The following is a 19,938-nucleotide window of genomic DNA, read 5'->3' on the forward strand; positions in this document are numbered from 1 at the left end:
ATACTATTATGTTTGAGAATCCCTCATATCATTGAAGCTATTGTGGAAGGATATTCTTGATTTCTATGGCTAAGACTCAAGTCGACTCATCAATAACGAGAATTCTGATTTTTCTTTTCCTCAATGTTGGCCAATCATCTTCAAGCTACAATTAGAGAAGTTCCTAGCTTTCACCCAACCTCCCTTTGTAGTAAGCATTGTGTGTTCCCCTTTTTACTTGTGTATGCAGGGATAGATGATGGAAGGACATGATCAAAAGTCAAAAAAAAACTGGCATCTTGCACTATTTCTCATCGGTCATCTTCTCAAGGTCAAAGTTGTGCTGCACGCTATTCCAAATTACTTTCTTTTTGTCCTTCCAGTCCCCAAATCAAGCCTAGTTATGTAGGAATTTTCTAGGTAGGGCAATATAAAAAAAAAAAAAAAAATTCCTTTACTTGCTAGGAAAAGGTATATGGCTTGAAGTCTTGCAGAGGTGTTGGTGTTAAGAATTTGGATATGCAAACTTGGCCTTTGGAGCATAACAAGTAGGCTTTTAAATGATCCAAATGCAAGCTAGAGCTCTTTGTTCAAATAAAAATTTGAGGATCCAAGATGCTCACAACTTCTTCCTCAATTAGTTTCGAATTTTATGATTGCATCTCATGACATTATCAACTCTAATCTTTGCAAATTTTTGGTTTGACTCTTGCTTGTGTAACCAATCCCTCAGTGGTATCTTTGACCTAGAAGAGGCTAGGGAGTGTCTTATTAGGAGCAAAGGAAATAAAATATCTGATCATTGGGATTAGAAATTGGGTTCAAGGTGGGGGAGACTACTACATTGATGGAGGAGCTTTGGTGCTTTACCCTTTTCCTAGATTTTGTTTTTGTGCTAGATTTTTGTGTTCCATCACAATGTGTGCTTTGTTTGAATTTTGAGAATCGATGAATTATTTCACATTATATTTCACTTTTCTTCAGCAATCTAGAATCATAGTTTTGGGCTGATGGGTTTGAGTTAGTTTACTCCAACTTCCTTCATTCGCACTTGTGTAGTTGGCCTAGAGGATTGTGCTGCTTGAGCTCTTTGTGGGAGATTGTGTTGCAATGTACCCTTCAGTGTATTTTGCTCTCATAAAATAATCACATTTTTTAAGGTTGTGGTGTTGCACTAGCAACTATGCCAAAGAAAGGTGATAACTTCTATCAGGCTTTTGTACTCGTTATTTTTTTCGAATAGGATAGGGCTCATTCTCAGATTGTGACCTTATTCTACAAAATTGAAATTTGCCATTCATAACCCTTGTTAGTGGAAATAAAACACAAGATTGACGAAACAATTGAGTGGGCTCCTCAAACATTTAAGTTTATTTTTTTTGCAAGCATTTAAATTCATTTTAGTTGGTAACCACTTAATATTCATAATTTCCCAAGACTTGTAGTATTTTGAAATTTACTTCCAAAAAATTGGATTTATGAATCTTTTTTGTTTATTTATATTGGTAGTTTTAATGAATTCACTGTTTTTTTGTATACGCAAATTACTTTTTTGATTTTAACCTTTCTTTTCTTATTTAAACAAACTTATGTTAATTTATACTAATTTTAGGCTAAATATATGCTGATTTATAGTAATTTATGTTGAATGTGGGCTAAACCATTTGTATTTTAAAAATTAAAATGTTGTACCTTGTGCATGTAGGTTATATTTAAAGAGAGGCATCGGTCACTCTTTTGGACCCCTTGTGCAGCACATTGCCTTAACCTTCTTTTGGAGGACACGCAAATTTGGTCGAGTGAGACCAGTTGTAAAACATGCAAGAAGCACAATAAAATTTATTTATGATCATCCTTTGTTTCTTAGCTTGATGAGAGATCTCACCAAAGATATAGAGCTGATGCAATTGAGTGCCACAAGGTCTGCAACAATTTTCCTAATCTTCCAAAATATTATTGGTTTGTTGACTTCCTTGAAACGGATGTTTGTGAGTTGAGCATGGCTAGACTCATCATATTCAAAAAAGCATTAAGGAGAGAGGGTTTCAATAGTCTTTGATAATATTTTTGCACAAAAGGATACAACGATCATGAAGGTAAGCTCAAAACCTTGATTTTTAAATTCAAATTATAATTTTTTATTTTATTTTTTGTCTTCCATTATAAATTTGTAGCTTTAATCTTTTTGTATTTGTAAATTGTAAGTTTGGTATATGGGGATCAAAACCCATTGCCGTACATTTATGAGGCCATGGATAGGGCCAAAGAGTCCATCTGAAACTATTACAAGGAGGCCAGCATTAAATTTGATCCCATTTGCATGATCACTAATTTGGCGTGGAACACTCAACTCCACCAACCCACCCATCTAACAGGGTACGTCCTCAACTTCAAGTTTCTTCTATTTAGATTACTGTTACAAGACTTAGATTTGGCTCGGACTTAGCAAGCTGATTTTTACTTACTCAGACTCGGCAAATTGAAAAACACATGAAATTCAAAGATTTTTAACGATTTAAACTTGTTTCATGCACCCTTTAATAAATAAACCTTCAAGACACAATAATCTCATCGAATAGAAGCTACTTTGATCACATACACAAGTATACATTGATCGCATAAGTATAAAAATGCAAATTTTAGCTAAAGGAAACAACACATTTAGATATATAAAATACAAATATTGTCAGATCAAAATATATACAAAACTCACCGAATATGAAATCCATGGCATCAAAAGTTCCAAACAAATATCAAAACAAAAGCTAGAAGTCTATGGCTCAGAGGAGCCCGTATCACTCAGCCCTCTTGTGTGGGTGTCTAAGATAGATCGGATAATGATGCAGCCATGATATATGCCCATGCCTTAGACTCAATGACATCCACACCAACATCCAAGGGGTCTCCTCATGCTTTGTCTTCCTCTACCATGCCTATTGCCTCTACCTCTCAGTCAACCTAAACAACTCATGCCAATTCATCATCGCTAAAGACAAGAACGTCAACCTTAGTAATCCACTCTAACTGTGGATCAACTTCCTCTAAAATGATAGGAGACAAGTCAACACACAAGATCTATATGTGACCAAGGTGAAGGTTGTCAAACATACATATGATCATTCAACATTTTCACTCACAACCTATTGCACTTTTTGGAGTGTATGTGCTCAAACATACTCCAACTGTGCTCACATCCTGAAGCACTACATGGCTAGCTCAAGACACGAGCTACAATCCTCTGAAGGTTTGGCACCTTAGCACCAAACATCTCCCACTATGCATCTACATTGAGAAAAAATAAAATCATTTCTATTATGTAACTTTGAGTTTAATAGTTCACTTTATATATTAAGTTATTAACCTAAAATAATAAAAGAGAAAAAAGTTTAATTTTTAAATTTAAATTATGCCTTTAATAGATTTTTAATTGGCTGCAATGTTGTCTAACTTGCCTTGCATATCTCTCATGCAAATAGGTCTCCTTGTGCAAGCTTGAAGATCTCTATCTCATTGACTATCTTTGCTCCAACTAATGAATCAGGTGCCATTTGCTCTACAATTGTGCAAAGCCCACTCAACAACTCCTCATTGGCCATGAAATTTGGGCAAAATTAAAACACTTGATTGAAGAAGTAGGCACCTGCATGTAAAGGCTTTTGAAGTTGAAGGTGCCATCATCGATCAATGATCTCCCCTATGGAATGGTACTTAGCCTCAACCCCTAAATAAACAAATCTAACGGCCTCCTTCACCCTATCAATGCCCTCATATATGTAGCCCATTGTGGGCTTCTCTCCATTAGCAGCTCGTAGGAGAACAACTTTTAAGGCTCTATTAACTACAGTTATAGTAAAAAAATAACATAAATAAGTGTAAACAAAATAAGCAAAGAAATGGAAATATGAACAAAATTATAATGGAAAACTATCTTTCCAAACTCCTTTGTTGGTTGCCAGAAACTTCACTCACTGAAAAACAATCAACCATGTCAATCTCCTTGGTTGACGATCGTGTGTGTGTGTGTGTGTGTGTGTGAGTGTGTATTTCCTCAAAGGTTGAGATACCATGTGTGTGTGGGTGTATGGGTGTGTGTATTTCCTCATAAGGTTGAGATACCAAGTGTGTGTGTGTGTGAATTTCCTCACAAGGTTTAGATACCAAGTGTATGTGTGTGTGTGTGTGTGTTTGTGTGTTGATCCAACGAAGTTTACTAAGATCCTCAAAGATGAGGTCAAGCCAATGAGCAACACAAGGTGAGTAGAACAAGGAGGGGTGTGCCTATTCATAAGAAGTCTACCTGCAGCAAAATAATTTGATGCATTATCCGTAGCTATTTGTACTATGTTCTCCTCAACCACTTTGGCCAAGACTCCCTCCAAGGCCTCACAAAGGAACTCAACATTTTTTGTGTTTCCAGAAGCATCAATTGACTTCAAGAACACTATGCCACCTAAGAAAGAAAAAAATCAGCAATCCAATAAATTAGAAATTAAAAATCTTAATCACTATATCAATGGATTTTACAAAGTACAATTACCTGAGGAAGAAACAAGAAAATTCAACAATGTTCTACTACTTTAATCAGTCATGTATCACATTGCTCATCAATTTGCCTTGCACATCAACCACTTTTTCAGTCAAAATAGAACCTTTTATCTCCTTGTCATTAGGGGTTTTGAACCCCGCACCACAAACAGTAATGGCATCTATCATATTTTGCCAATAAGCAGACCTAAAACAAATCAAATAAACAAAATAAGAACTTTAAACTTTGAGTTTAACTTTACAATCTTCAATGATGTGCATGCTCTTAAAAGGAAAAAATCAATAGACAGAGAAATCAAACTATGTATTTTAAAATAATAATAATAATTACCTAGCTCCATGGAATGAAATAGTGCAATAGAACCAGAAGTCTCCAATTGAATTTTTTGCAGGCTCGTATGCTTGTCCGTGTTCCAACCCATGCTCTCAAGTGATGGTTAGGAACCTAGAGTAGTGTCTGGAACAAAATATGAATCTATATTGTATGAAATTTACGTGTTTTAGACCCAATACTTACATTGCCACTACCACTACCACAACCACTACCACTGCTCATAGATCTAGGAAACGGAGGAATTGAAGACCTCTCTCCATCAATGCCTACCATTTCTTCCCTTTGCCTCTTTTTTCTCAAAAGTCTAGTTGACTTTGCACTTCACAAATAACTTCAAGGGGCTCTTGTGTGCAAGGTTTAGCATCATGGCATGGTATGTGTGCAAGATGATACTTTAATTTATTAACATCTCCCCCCATCAAATTTTCTTTTGCAATAAAAACATGTTACTTCACCTTTTTTGCCTTAGGGATGCCACGTTTCCAACAAGGATCCTTTCTAACTGGGCTAGAGTCTAGACAATGTGGTTTAAAAATTGGATCAATTTATAAATGAATAGGCTGCAATAAATTATAAAATGGAAAAATATTAACATTTACACTTTCTGATTAAATTAAACTAAAGAAAATAAGAAAAAACTAAGAACACTTAGGGTTTGAATCTAAAAAATAAAGAAAAAAAATACAAAAAATAGCTAGGATTTTGATTATTTGATAGCTAGGGTTTTTTGTTTTTTCCATTAACCTAAAATGAAATAAAATAAAACAAATGTAGAACAAAATGAAAATTTGAAAATAAAAATTAAAAAAAATACTTCTTCAATTTGCTCCAAATCAATGGTGGCCTCTTCCAAATCCTTCTCAAGCTCCTCTAGATACGTCAATGGCAGCTAAAAACCTGCCTCAATGATCTTCGATCATTGTTTAGTTCTCAATCAATCTACTAGTTTTCTCTCCAATGACATAGAATTTTGCTCAAAAAGTAGTTTTCATCTTCTCCTTGTGTTTGAAAACAAAACGAATGGCTTTTTAGGGTGGGGATAACTTTACAAGTTTTTGTTTCAAGTGTTTTTTTAATTGTTTTTTCACCTAGTTGTCACGGTCGAGTCTTGCCAGTGAGAATCATCAGATCTATCGAATCTTTCAAAATCCCTCACACTGAGTCTCGAGCCCACAAGACTCATTTGCCCTAGCTTGCCCTGGGACTTGCCGAGTGTGGGTGAGTCCAAGCAAGTCCTATAACATGCTTCAAATGGCTTCTCAAACTCTAATAGAGAGTTTATTGAAAGCCTCATGACATGCATTGAGAGGATGACACCCCAATTAAGGTCAGACACCCCATTGTTCAAGAATTGCATAATTATAAGAGTAGTAGGGGTAAGCTCTTTTCTTCGGAACTAACTATCCAACGAAAAACCACTCAATCAACAAGTAATAAAAATTGGATTTTTTACATCACAAGCATCTCATAAGATACAAACTTCAAATTTACACAACTAGTGATAATTTGATAAACTATGGTTTGTGTACTAAATCTTTAATATTTTATTTTGTAGATTCTTGGTGGATAGATTAGTGGATGGTGCATCTAGATGTGAACACAATTGGAGTTTGGTCGAGGTCTAAAACACAAAGAAGAGGAACATACTAACTCAAAAAACATCTTGATGACCTTGTCTTCGTGTAATAAAGCCTTTGGCTTTGCACAAGAAGGGTAGAGGACAAATTAGAGGAGCACATTTATTTGGATGACATTTATCCTTATAGTGATTGGACAAGGCAGGATGAGCAACCCCCATTGTTTAGTAAAGATGAGAATCTTGATTTTAAAAGACAGACAGTTGAGGATGTGCAAAGGAGGATTAATTACTATCTACTAGCAAGATGAAGGTCAAGCCAGAGCCATAAGCACAACATTCTATGTCGAGCATATTAGAATAATATCTTTATAATTAATTAGTTAATGGTCTATAATGTAATTTATTGAACATATTAGTTTCTATTTTCCTTTAGTTTATGATTGTTTCTTAATAGAAACATCGTCTTCATGAATGCTATATGTACACTTCTATTCTTTTAATAAAATAATTGCATTCCATGAACATGGTATCAGAGTGTTTAGAATCGTGGGTGGATTTTATTTTTTTTAAAGTATATGATTTGTAAAAGATTTTACGTGAGATTTTTTTGGCCCCTGTGAACTTGTGTCGAGAATTTTTTTCTTCACAAATCGTAAGTTTTTTCTCCTTCCGTTTGGTATGTGTTCGGATCTAAGGACGGTCTCTGCCCGCGTGTAGGGTTTTTCTAACCCACGCAAAGTTGTTCTTGCATTTTTTTCCAAGTTGCACCTTTTTCTTGCAACCTACGCCTAATTATCTTCGATTTGCAACATCCTTTTTGGCCTCTGGTTCACGTGACATTTTTTTTTAGGTATGTAGTTTGCGAAAGGAAGTTTTTTCAAGTTTTTGGCCACGTGTCTTATGTCTTTCTCTGTGCACGATATGCGACCTCTCATGTATCTGCTATCTGGCAAAACCTTACGACAAAGCGATTTTGTTGATCTCGTGTTCTTTGTGCTTTTCGTGATTTCTTTGAGTTTTGCACGACAAGATTTGCAAAGTTTTTTGGACGCAATGACCCGTGTTGCCTATTCTCTCTACACGCGATTCATCTTTGCTTGTGCCTATTTTCAAAGGCTAGGGCTTTTTCTTTTAACCCTTTGTGTTCTTTGTCGCCTAGGGTTTCAGTTCGACCCTCTGATTTTTCTACAGCCAGGGCACATTTTAAATTTTTCAGCAAATCGTGATCTCCTTTCTGCTAGCTAGGGTTTTTTATAAATCTGATTTTTTTGCAGGAATTAATTTTTAACAGTAGATTCCTTGTGGATTTTTTATAAAGATTTCTAGACCTTCGTCATATTTTTTTGGGTTTGTCAAAATCCATACCTTGGGATTTGTGCCAACCATAATTCAGTCTTGAAATTTGTACCTGAATCTACCTTAGTTTTTCCATTGGGATACATGCCTCAGGTTTCGTGCTCTTCAAAAATTATTTTTTTGCCTCTTCACTGATTCTCATTTTTCATGCCTCAAAAAGCGTGCAAGATCACATCTTTGACCAACATAATGTTAAAAAGCAATCAGCGATTTAATGGAAAAAAATAAAACACATGGAAGCAGAGGATGATGACGATCTTTGAATATCGTTGCCTCGATGATCTCATCCTGAGTCAAGAGTCTCATCCTACCATAGCTGGAAAAGATCAAGATAAGTTTGACGAGCGCAACTGGGAAGCAGTCATGCTTATCAAACTTTCGGTTACTGATAATCAACTGCCTCAAGTGCCATCCAGCAAGACAATTGCAGAGACCTAGACTATTTTGAAGGATCTCCATGAGACATCAGACAAGAGTCGTGCGTTCTTTTTGAAGAAGCAGCTATTTTCTATCATGATGGATGAGCGTATGGCCTTACCAGAGCATCTGACGAAGATTAAGGACATTCGAGATCAGCTAGAAGCAATTGGTTGGAAAATGGAGGAAGAGGATATGGTAGTCATCACCCTCAAGAGTCTACCTAAATCCTATGAGCACTTTATAGAAACACTCAACATTACTTCAACTAATGTTGACTTGAAGTTTCCAGAGTTGTGCACCAAACTTCTGCAACAAGATTGTTGGAAACAACACTTTGGTAGTAGTGCCACTACATCCTCCACCGAACAAGCCTTCGCAGCCAAATCCTTTCACAAGGATAAAAGCAAATCTCATTCCTCTCAGCAAAAAAGCCCCATTCAGTCTCAAGATAGCTCAAAGAAGAAGAAAGTTTGGTGTAACTACTACCACAAGTATGGTCACTTGATAAAGGATTGTAGGAATCATTTGGCTTCTGAACAGCAGAAGCAAGGAGGGTCTCAGCCTAAGGCCAATGTTGTAGAGCACTCAGAGCAAAAAGAATCTACATTTTACGTTTTCAAGGCGAAAAGACCTGCAAATTATGTGAAATCTTCTGCTTGGTACATAGACTCTGGTGCTTCTCGACACTTCACTCATCCGCGTGATTAATTCACAGACTTCTCCCCTTTCACTAATTCAGTCATTTTTGGAGGAGGTGAAGAGTATACTATTGTTGGGAAGGGCAACATTCAGATTCAATCTGGTGGGAGGAATCTCATTTTCTTCAATGTATACTGCGTTCTTGGCATGGAACTAAACCTTCTCTCCGTGAGCCAAATTATGCGGCACTCTCCTCAGCTTGCTGTTGTATTCAGTTCACACAAGTGTTCGATTGTTGATCGTGTGACTCGCACTATTGTGGATGTTGGCATCGAGTATCATGGTCTATACAGACTTGTGGATACGGATGATTCTCTAGAGCATGTTTTGCAGCTAAATCATCTTCTATCAGCAGTCTCTGGCATCAGCGGTATGGCCACCTGAACATTCATTATCTTGCTTAGCTTGTTCGGGAAAATTTAGTTCATGGCTTACCTAAGATTCAGACTCAAAATCAGCAAGTGTGTGGAGATTATAAGGCTGGGAAGCAGCACAGGACACCATTCAAGGATGGTGACTCATGGTGAACTTCAAAGGTACTACAGTTGGTTCACGCTGATGTATGTGGACCAATGAATACACCTTTTGTTAATAGTTCCAGGTATTTCATTCTTTTTGTAGATGATTTCAGTCATAAAATGTGGGTGTACTTTCTTAGACAGAAATTAGATGTGTTTACTGTATTTCAAAAGTTTAAGGCCTTAGTTGGGAAAGAGTTTGGTTATCCCATAGTCACTCTTACGTCCGACAATGGGGGGGAGTTTTGTTCTACCGCTTTCTCCAACATTTGTGATACTCATGGCATCAAACGCCAATTAACCACATCGTACACTCCTCAGCAGAACGGTGTTGTAGAGCGTCACAACCACACTATTACTGAGATGGCTAGGTCAATGTTGGAGCACAGGAGTGTTCCCAAGAAATATTGGGTAGAAGCTGTATACACCGCAGTTTATCTCCTTAATTTGTCTCCCACACAAGCTATTAAAGGGAAGACTCTTGAGGAAGCTTGGACTGGTCACAAACCTAGGATCAATCATCTGAAAGTCTTTGGCTCTTTAGCATATGTTTGGATTCTAGATGCCAAGTGCCAAGTGCCAAGTTGGATTCCAAGAGTCAAAAACTTATGTTCACAGGGTACAATACAACCACAAGGCTACTAGCTGATTGATGTAGAAATTGATCATCTCATCTTCAGTGACGATGTTGTCTTTGATGAAGAACGAGGACCTTTTCAGTTATCCTCATCTGTGTGGAATTTTGAGGATCAGCCTTTGAAGGCTATTGATTTGGGTGTTTGTCTTCCATTAGGTTCACCTAATTGGAGGGACGATGCAGAATCTGAATTTGATGATGCTCAACTTGAATTTCCTCCAAATGATGTTGATCTTCGACCTATTGAACCTGTTCCAATTATTCCTCCTGCATCTAATGTTGTTCCTTCTACTGTCCGGCCTAAATGGTGGGCTAAGACCATAAGTGATCTTCATCTTGATGAGCTCATCGAGAGTAGATAGTCTAGAAACAAGAGCAAGTAGCAAAATACAGTCAACTTTGCTCTCATTGCCAATATCCATAGTATTTTTTAGCCCCAACATATTTTGAGGCTAAAGGAATTCCTCAGTTGGAAAAGGCTATGGAAGCTAAATACCAGATTCTTTTGAAGAACAACACTTGGGTCCTCTTTGATCTTCCACCAGGGAAGAAGCCCACCAGCTGCAAATGGGTGTTGAAGTTTGGCAGACTAAAGGTATTATCTTCATATCTTAGTCAAAGTATGCCCACAGTCTGTTGGACAAGTTTCGGATGCAAGACTGCAAACTTGCATCCACACCTATGGAGAAAGGGATGAAGTTGTCAACCAAATCAGATTCACATGTGATGAATGAATCAGCATTCAAGCAACTGGTGGGCAGTCTCATCTACCTTACTTCTATTAGGCCTGATCTCAGTTTTGCAGTAAGCTACACATTTCACACTTCATGACAGCCCCCAAGGCTGATGATTGGGTAGCAACGAAGTGTGTGCTACGTTATGTGAAGGGCACTTCTGATTTTGGTCTTTTGTACAGCAAGAGTCACGATCCTAGACTCATTGGTTTTACAGGCTCAAATTGGGCAAGTTCCGTTGATGACAGAGAATCAACATCTGGGTATGTTTTTAGTTTGGGATTTGGTGCAATCACATGGACTAGTAAGAAATAGTAGGCAGTGGCTCTTTCCTCGACGGAAGCAGAGTATCGAGGAACAGTTAAGGCAGCATGTGAGGCAATTTGGCTTTGAAGGATGCTTTCAAACATGAAATTGTCTCAAACAGTTCCTACTCCCCTTTACTGTGACAATCAAGGGGTGCTCAAACTAGCCAAGAATTTGATCTTCCATGAGAGAACCAAGCATGTTGAACTTCATTGTCACTTCATTCGAAAGCTGGTTGAAGACAGATCAGTTTAGCTGATGTATGTTCCAATAGAGGATCAAACAGCAAATATTCTCACCAAGTCTCTGAGCCCAGACAAGTTTGTAAAATTTAGGGGGCAACTTGGTGTAGTTGACAAATTGACCATTAAGGGAGGGTATTCGAATAATATCTTTATAATTAATTGGTTAATGGTCAATAATGTAATTTATTGTACATATTAATTAGTTTCTATTTTTCTTCAGCTTACGATTGTTTCTTAATAGGAACATCATCTTCATGAATGCTATAATACACTTCTATTCTTTTAATAAAATAATTGCATTCAATGAACAAAGCAAGAATCCGCAACAAATTGCAACGATTAGAGCCTCAAGCTCTCCCAAAGTTTCCAGTAGATTAGGGACGAGGAAGATATAAAATGTAATTAATGAATTATGATGACAATTTTCAAAGGCAATCATCATAAATACATAATAGTTGTCAACTATCTCTTGTATCAAGATTTTGCATGATGATGCAATTTTATACTCAATTTGCATTCAAATTAATCAAATTTAATAGAAAACATTTTAGTACTCATTTGTGGACTCAATGGATACATTTTATCATTGAACTTCGTAAAGAAAATGTGTTCCTAAAGAAATTTAAACAAGTCTGCCAACTATGGCCTGAAATAGAAGAATTGTCATTTCTTGGATAAGGTGTTGGCTAGAACTAAGTATTTCAATGAAATTTTATATTCTCATTGTTATCAAGAATTCAACCTAGTGGTAATCTTTCTTGCCAATGTCTTCGCACAAGAATAACATTTCTTGACCTTTTCCCACAAACGTGTTGATTCTTGGTTAGGACTTGACAAAGTGCTAGACTTGAGCCCCCTATATTGTCATGGGTAGCCTCGTCATAATACTGGGTATTAGCAATATTTCATTTAGTTGCCTCTCCCATGCGCCCCCAGCATTGTTATGGGTAGCCTTCTGTTAAAATGACTAGTAGTAATAATTCTTTTAGTTGCCTTTCCCACGAAGTTAATCCATAAGACTACTCCAAAGATTAATAATGATCAATTAGACCGTCATAGTCCATCTTGGCTCGAGTTTTTGATCAGTGGTGGACCGTGCTGTGTGAGTTCTGCAATTCCTTTACAATTGTGTATATGGATCCAATAAGTAAAGATTTAGAGGAGCCATTGGTCAAGCCCAAAGGTAAGAAATTCCTAGCTTCAATAAGGGATGTCTGTTTGGTGAAAAAGGAAATTTTGACTAAATAAATGAAATTCAAGAGGCTTAAATCCTTGTCTGAATTTGTGTACAAGGGTCTATGATCTTGTGGATACCCATCCCATTGGAACCTAGAGGCATTCAGTGCTTTTGCCCTGTCATCTTGAATGGAGTGTAGGTTGTAGCAAGCAGAAAAAAGTTTGAGAGTTTTTCATGGGATGAAATTCTCAGCCCTTGACCTCCTCCTACTGCTTACCAGGGTGACTCAGAGGAAGTGGCAGTTGCTGACTTGAACAGTTGGGAGGCAGATCCATCAAGTGGTGTTGGTGGCTGGGGTGTTTATAAATAAGTTGTCAGTGCTTCATTTGTGGTCTGCTTTGGTGCCTTGTTTTGGGTTTGTTTGTTTTGGCCTCAGGTGATGGTGGATTTTGGGTTAGTTTTATTTGTTGGCTTGGCTGGTTTCTCTTGTAATGTTTGTATTTCAGTCATTGTGATCACTTTTGCAACGGCTTCTTAAATCTCAAGCAAGGGCCACTATAGGTTCCTCACTAATTAATTGAAAAATAAGCAATCTCATCACACACAAGGGCTTGAACATTGATTGTTTGCAATATAAAGTAACAGGATTTACCATTCCTTTTGTCTCAAATACATTACCCATATATTTAGGCTTCAAAGCATCCCTTTGCTCAATTGCATGTCTTCTAAAAATAAAACTGCTTGAAAAAATAATTGCATGAAAATTAATAATAGTTTCTAATAAAGCTTATCATATAAAAAAAAACTTCTGCTAAAATAAAAAATAACTTTTTTCTAGAAACATAAAAGACATCAAAAATAGCTTCAAACTAAATAAAATACCCTTGCTCTAGTTACATCCGGTTCCATTATTGGACACAATGGGATGCACACTTTCTAGAAATCGCAATCACTAAGTGGAATGCCCTAGTTGCTATATTGGCAATGCAAACTCCTACTGAGCATTTCCTTTCTTAAACATGTATTCTCTAAATACCTCGAATGCAGCTTTCACCTTGTTTACATTTGACAAAGCAATACTAAGAAAACCTTGACTCATGGATGCTATGAACTTTATCATTATCAATGATCATCCTCTCATACCTTTGCTGCCCCCACTCCTCAGTGGCATCATGAATATCATCTCTTCTAAGAGTCTTATGCAACAACCTTGAAATTTGCTATTTGTTGACCAACCAAAGGTGAGAAACATGTTTCAAAGGTATTTCTTTGTTGCAATCCAATTGTGCTTGACACTCGACCATAGTAACCCTTACCACAGTGTCTGAGGTGGGAAAACCAATTAATCATCAAACACTACCAAATTGAGCCTAGCTTATATCTGCCCATCAAAACCTAGAATCTAGTAGCCATGAGAACAAGTTTGGGAGACTAGAGAGAACTAGGAAAAGCTACAGCTTCCAAAATACTGTAGGAACAGAATTTTTGAGCTAGTCCAACCCCTTTTGGACTTGACTCTATCAAACCTTTGCTTTGCTAGACATGCCCTGTTTTTGTATCTTGAATATTCACCAAAGCACTCTAAATAAAAATTGGGGGAGCAACACCATGATAGTGGTATCAATATTGTGAAGGAACAAAATTACTAAATCTGAAGATGAAGGCAGTGAGAGGCAGGAAAAATCTGCCCTCAATCTCGCTTGGTCAAATACACTGACAAAAAATCTCTTTTTTTTTTTTTCTGTATTGGGTTTGAAAAACAGCAGTAAACTTACATTACTCTCTTTCCCACAGAATTCTTTCTTTGCCGAATGATCACAAATATACTTTTCCTCTAAAATTTTACAGCTCCAAATGTTGGAAAAACCCAGTTATTTTTTTTAATTATGTTTTTTTATTGTATTTTTTAATACAGTTGAAATTAAAAAGTTTATATTTTAATGTTTCAAGAATTTAATGGCCAGTGGGGACTAATGGTCTTGTTTGAACAATATTTTGTGTGTTAAAAACTTAAACTTCGTCTCTTTCATTCTAGAGTTCCTCATGATCAAGCTATCAAAATAACTCCAAACTTACAAACCTCGGACTTCCCTCCAAAATAATAGGCACACATTGCAACTTCAGACTTACCTGCCATCTGGATTGCTGCATTATCATGCATGCAATCTTTGAATTGCAACTCTTGAAATCTTCTCTTTCAGCATCACCACGCCTGCAATCTCAAAATTGCATGAACGGATCAATGCTGAAATAGTAGTTGTATAGTTAATTCACTTAATTATACTGCTGTAAAAACGTTACATAAAGGAGAATCTCTAGAGACAAACAAGATTAACCCCAAACCCTATAAAGTATCAACCCATGGAAACATGAAAATGGCCAAAGTGATGAAAAACAGCAACAAGTACTTGGTAAGAATGTGTGACAGTGTAGTTGAAGGTTGAATGAGCAACTGCCAATCACACAGCCAATTCAGAGTATGCAGACACAATAATACAAAAAACAATTTTCATTTTGCAGTCAATTAGGCTTTAATTTCCTTAACTTGCAGAATTGGATAAGAGTTTGCTATGAGGAAGAAATAATTTGCAAATCTCAATTTTACCAGAATTACAACACAAACCCCAATCAATGGTTAAGAAAAAAATCTCTAATATAAAAAAACATATTACCAGTGTTATAGCACGAAATTTTTAATGTCATGTTCAATTTCAAGTTAAAATCTCATCTTTCCATTGAGTCAATGTTTAAGTTTCAAAGCTTTTTCTTGTCTATATTTGTTGTCTTTCTTCTATATTTTTGCAGGAGTCAGGAAGAATAACTTTCAAAACACTATTGGCAAGGCAAATAATGGAATTCAATCAACGAAGGAGCAGTGTTCATTGTTTTCCATCACCTTTCAGCAATTACATGAATATTGAGTGTCCTAGAAGGCCACATCCACCTTGCCCCCCCACCATCTCAGGGGTGTTTCTCTCTGACAGGGAATGTCTCTAAGATGTTTTCATTTGGAAACACCACTAAGGGGACATTGGGACATCGCCTGAGATGCCCAAGTGTCCCTCAACCCTAGAGGGGATGCATAGGAGTTTCCCACAGAAAAAGGCAATCTTTGCAAGTTTTTTTTTTAAATAAAAGAAAAAAGTCACTTCAAAATGACTTACCCAGCCCTAATTTAACCCCAACCTCCAAGGTCTCCTTAAAAACTTAGTAAAAAAGACATAAGTTCTCATTCTAAATCACACAGACAAAATCAGTAGAGAGATTGACATGGAAGGAGAGGGAGCAAGGCTGCAAGCTAGGAGATTCTTCATTCTTGCAAGGAGAAGGTATCAAGACTCAACATTGTGATTCAAGATTGAAGGTAGGCATTCAAAACTTTATTTGTTCAAGATTGAAAATCCTGTTGTTCATTTAAAGCCCTGAATACACTGCCCCTTTTTGTCATTGTTTTCTGTTAGTGTTTGATGATCTGAGTTTTGAGTTTTCATTGTTCAATGTTTACTTCAAGTTCAAAAATTTTAAATTCACCAATTTGCATTGCTAATTTGCTACAGCAATATGGAAATATTTTTTTCCCGATATTTTGCATTAGTTTTCTATTGAGAAATACAACAGCAAAAATATTGTCATTGTTTTTAACTTGACAAATTATGACAGCAACATATGGGTTTTCTAATTTTTTTTAATATCATTTGTTTCTGGCAGCATCATTATCATTATAAGTTCTCACAACATGAGTGAGGATGAGGGTCAAGGACAAGGGGTTGAAGTAGAAATCGAAAGTGAAAATGAATCATCTGATGATTATAGCATAGCAACAGTGGGTGGTGACACTAATACTCAACCTGAAACAAGTTCTATTGGAAATCAAAATTTGGTTGCCCTTCTCAAATCCTGCAAAACTAGGCCAAGGGACCCTTTGATCCGAAGTCACCTTTAAAACAATTGGCATCTAAGGTACCAGCAATGCCTGGTACAGCTGGGGGTACTAGAAAGTGGAAGTGCCACGTGTAAACTTGAATGGTTTGGTAGCATGACTATAAATAATGCTCGCTTCCATCTTATCCAAGGTAAAGGTGTAGATATATGTAAAAAGATGGAAGGAAACATGAAAATATAGAGCTGAAGTATTAAAATTATAGGGTTGTAATGAAGAAGGATTGCCTACATTTGCTAATTTACCACAAAGGGGTAGAGGACATCCGAGTTCTAGAGTTTCTACTTCTACTTTGCAGAGTCTAAGGCCACCGAATCGATCCAGTTCTGGAGCTGAAGAGCCTAAGGGAAAACGTAAGATGATTAGTTCTACATCTTCACAACCATTGGCAAATTTATTCAATGTGCAAGCAAAGGATGAGGCAAATGATGCCATTGGCAAATTCTTCTTTGTCAATGGCATTCCATTCTATGTGGCTTGCTTTCCTTATTATAAGGAAGCTGTGAGAAAGATAACAAGGGCAGGACCATCATATGTGCCACTAGGGGAGACTAAATTGAGGGCAACAATCTTGGATAAGAACTATTCCAACATTAATATTTTGATGGAGAAAATGAAGAGAACCTGGGTCACAAGTGGATGCATCATAGTCATGGATGGGTGGACAAACATTAGGCATCATCCACTCATCAATATCATGGTTACATCTACAAATGGCCCTTATTTACTTAGGGCTATTGATTGTTCAAGGCATCACAAGGATGCTCATTTTCAGCTCTAGATCCTCAAAGATGCTATAGAGGAGGTTGGGCCACAAAATGTGGTGCAGGTAGTGACAGATGTGACCTATGTGTGCAAAGCTGCAAGGAAATTAATTGAGGCAGCTTACAAACATATTTGGTGAACTACTTGTGTGCATGCCATGAATTATGCCCTCAAGGACATGGGTAAAATGAGCTGGTTCAAAACAATTGCCAGTGATGCAAGAGATGTGCAAATGTTTATCTACAACTACTACACTTCACATGCACTCATCAGGTCCTTCTCCAAGAAAGAATTCTTGAAACCTATACAGACTTGGTATGCATGATACTTTATTCTCTTGAAGAGGAAGCTTGAGTTGCAATAGGCATTGCAACTAATGGTTATGACAGCAGAATGGAATCAATTGACAGAGACAAAGAGACGGCAAGGGTTGAGGGAGGAGTTAGTGAAGAATGTCTTTTTGGCTAATGATAAATATATTGTCTATATCATTGCTCCAGCCTTTAAAGTTATTAGATATGGGGATTCTAATGCACCTTCCCTTCAAGAGATGTATGAGTGCATTGATTCTATGCATGATCAAATAAAGATTGTTGTGCGAGAGAAGGACCCCACATTGCAATTTTACACCAAGCACATTCAGCTGATCATTCATCGCAGATGGGAGAAGCTCAATACTCTCTTACACATGGCTGCCTATGCATTGAACCCAAAGTGGTACGGGCAAAGGTCCGGAAGAATTACACCTATACAAAATGCTAAGATGAAGGATGGGTTCATGAAGGTCATTGAGAAAATGTATGATCCTATAGAGGCCAGCTTGACTCGTACTGAGTGGACAAAATTTGCCACTCTTTGGGGATATTTAGAGGTGGACAAGATAGATCTAGAGACTATGCACGGGCCTAGATCTTTGACTACTACTCTAGCCATTCATTTGTTGTCCCAAGTTTCTAGTTTTGCTTTTGAGAGAAAATGGTCTACTTATTAGTTGATCCACTCTATTAAGAGGAATGGGATTTAATTCTAGGAGGGCAGCAAAGCTTGTGGTTGTACATAGTCCTTGCATCTCATTAACCACAATACACATACAAAGAGAGTCCAGCAACTAGATGGGATGTAGAGCCAAAAGAGCCAGCACAGATTGATGATGATGTTAAACAGACAAGGCTGGTTGGTATTGGTGTGGATGAGCTTGAGCATGTAGAATCCAATAGTTCCAGTGATGAAGAGTTTGGCGAGGAGATTGGGGATGATTAGAGGCATCAGGCCATTAGCCATTGACTCATGAGTCATGAGTCATTAGTCTTACCATTTAGTATTTACTATTTTGTTTTTTGAAGTTTGAACATTGTTGATTTTAATCATGAATCATCACTATGAAATTTTGAAAATTCTCGTTTCAATGTTGATATTTTGATTCACTATTAAAAACTAGTTAATTGTTAATTGTTAATAACTTAATATTCAATGCAACCACTCAATGTGTTTACTTATTCCTTATACATCTTTTTATAACTAATTTTTCAAGTACTATATGTATTTGCACCGTCCCCCCACCAACACCCACTGCCCCCTGAAAATATTTTGCTCAAATAATCGAATGATATTGAATGATTAATTACGAATATACAACCCCTATATAAAGGAATTATAAGACAGTGTTCTAAAAAGAATGAACCAGTAATCTAAAGCTTCAACATGAAGCTAAAACACTGAAAGCGCTAAATACTAAAAAGCTAACTATGCGTTCTTATAAAAAAAAGCAATAGTTGCACTTAAAAGACTAAACGAACTTAAAAGCTAAATGACCATTAATAAAGAACTAAATATAACTAGCTAAAATATAATTAAATATTCTAATACCCTCCCTTAATGGTCATTCTATCTACTAACTACATACAAAAGACATTGCAGGTCTTTTGATCACACACGAAAAGAACACTGCTCCGCGAAGACCCTCCCAAGATTTGCAAAGTGTTGATGACCAAGATTACCCAAATCTACCCAACCTGATGTTGGGTAACCAAACTGAAACTTGAAACCACGATTTTGAGGAAAAATCAGCAAACCCTCCAAAACTAAAGTTACAAATCATCATTTTTTGTGGAAAAAAATGGTAAAAACCCAAAACAAGAACTTAAACCTTGAAACAATTTTTGAGAAAAAAATCGAACAAAACCCTGAAACGTCGTGTAGTAAATCACCATACACCATGTAGTAAAACACCAGACATCACGTGGTAAAACACTAAACATCAAGTGGTAAAACATAAGACATCACGCAGCAAAACACCAAACATCACGTGGTAAAACATCACTCCTTGATTTTAGAAGAAAAAATCACACAAAACCCTCCCATGATTTTTTGTGGAGAAAAATCAATAAACCCTGAATAATTTTTATGGATAAATTATAAAACCCACAAAATAATTAAAATTATAAAACCCACGGAATAATTTTTTAAGAACAAAAATTATCAAAAAACCAAAACAGGAAAACCTAAAAAATAATTATTTTTAAAGGACAAAAATTATAAAACCCTACATAATAATTTTTTTAAGGATTAAAAAAATTATAAAAAACCATGATTTTTTTCGGCAAAAAATTAGAAAACCCTCGAATTAAGGCAAAACAAGATTGCAAAACCATCGTGGAATTTTTTTTGCAGAAGATCGTTGCTAAACAAATCAAACTGAAAAAAC

The 19,938-nt window shown here is 36.6% G+C and overlaps 1 protein-coding gene across 9 annotated transcripts in view; it reads right to left on the minus strand.

The window, feature by feature from the left end:
* The window catches only part of LOC131045101 (uncharacterized), a 197,239-nt gene that overhangs the window by 44,239 nt on the left and 133,062 nt on the right, over positions 1-19,938 (minus strand). For 3 of the 9 annotated variants that reach the window (XR_009105766.2, XR_009105765.2, XR_009105764.2), the window contains exon 5: positions 14,660-14,741. The exons of 2 other annotated variants lie outside the window; for them this stretch is intronic. The gene's annotated coding sequence lies outside the window, so the exon portion shown is untranslated. Of the gene's footprint in view, positions 1-4,276; positions 4,430-4,516; positions 4,712-14,243; positions 14,742-14,937; positions 14,982-19,938 lie in introns of those variants that run through there. 4 more of the 9 variants (XR_009105763.2, XR_009105767.2, XM_057978631.2 and 1 more) reach the window with 4 other exon arrangements.

This window comes from Cryptomeria japonica, chromosome 3 (genome assembly GCF_030272615.1).
Source record: "Cryptomeria japonica chromosome 3, Sugi_1.0, whole genome shotgun sequence".
In the NCBI taxonomy this organism is placed as follows: domain Eukaryota; kingdom Viridiplantae; phylum Streptophyta; class Pinopsida; order Cupressales; family Cupressaceae; genus Cryptomeria; species Cryptomeria japonica.